Source organism: Erpetoichthys calabaricus, chromosome 14 (assembly GCF_900747795.2).
Source record: "Erpetoichthys calabaricus chromosome 14, fErpCal1.3, whole genome shotgun sequence".
Taxonomy (NCBI): domain Eukaryota; kingdom Metazoa; phylum Chordata; class Cladistia; order Polypteriformes; family Polypteridae; genus Erpetoichthys; species Erpetoichthys calabaricus.
Genome location: NC_041407.2, coordinates 21,441,117 through 21,442,278, shown reverse-complemented (window position 1 = coordinate 21,442,278; position 1,162 = coordinate 21,441,117).

Sequence of the window (1,162 nt, the reverse complement as noted above, 5' to 3'; positions counted from 1 at the left end):
GAGAACATGAGACACCAAAGGAGATCTTGATATGTCATTCGTATTAAAACGTTTACAGTTTCCTGTTGGAATAGCTTTTGCTATGACAATTAACAAATCTCAGGGACAAACATTTGAAAAAGTTGGATTATTTATTAGAGAGAAAGAAATGATATTCACTCACGGGCGTTGTCACAATGTAAGTCCAAACACAGAATCAAAATTCAATGCGATATTGATGAAAAGTTCATTCAAAAAATTGTTTTTACTGAAGTTTTACAGTAAAAGCATAAGTTTAAAAGTGTTTGCGTGTTAATTTCAAAGCCAAACAAAACGAAAACGTATAATGCAATGAAAAGATAGATAGATAGATAGATAGATAGATAGATAGATAGATAGATAGATAGATAGATAGATAGATAGATAGATAGATAGATAGATAGATAGATAGATAGATAGATAGATAGATAGATAGATACTTTATTAATCCCAAGGGGAAATTCACATACTCCAGCAGCAACATGCTGATAAAGAAAATATTAAAGTAAAGAGTAATAACAATACAAGTATACAGACAGACAATAACTTTGTATAATGTTAACGTTTACCCCCCTGGGTGGTATTGAAGAGTCGCATAGTGTGGGGGAGGAATGATCTCCTCAGTCTGTCAGTGGAGCAGGATGGTGACAGCAGTCGCTGAAGCTGCTCTTCTGTCTGGAGATGATCCTATTCAGTGGATGCAGTGGATTCTCCATGATTGACAGGAGCCTGCTCAGCGCCCGTCACTCTGCCACAGATGTCAAACTGTCCAGCTCCGTGCCTACAATAGAGCCTGCCTTCCTCACCAGTTTGTCCAGAATATCTCTAGCGCAACATGGAAAATCATTTACTTTCAAATTATTACGTTCTACTCTTTTTTACTATGGTTAATTACTCGCTGTATTGTAAAATAGTTAGCTCTATTACGCATATATAACAATTCCTATGAAAATAACAATCTGTTTAAATTTTACATCCGCTTCCCGATACGCGAGCGGCAGAGCCGTGAAGTGGCTAGCACGTAACACCCACACGGGGAACAGCGAGCGAAGCGAGCAAAAAATATTTCCATGTAGGAATCAGCTATTACTATACACCATTCCACACCTCTGTGTGCTGACTTTTTCAGAGTCTTCTAAGCTAA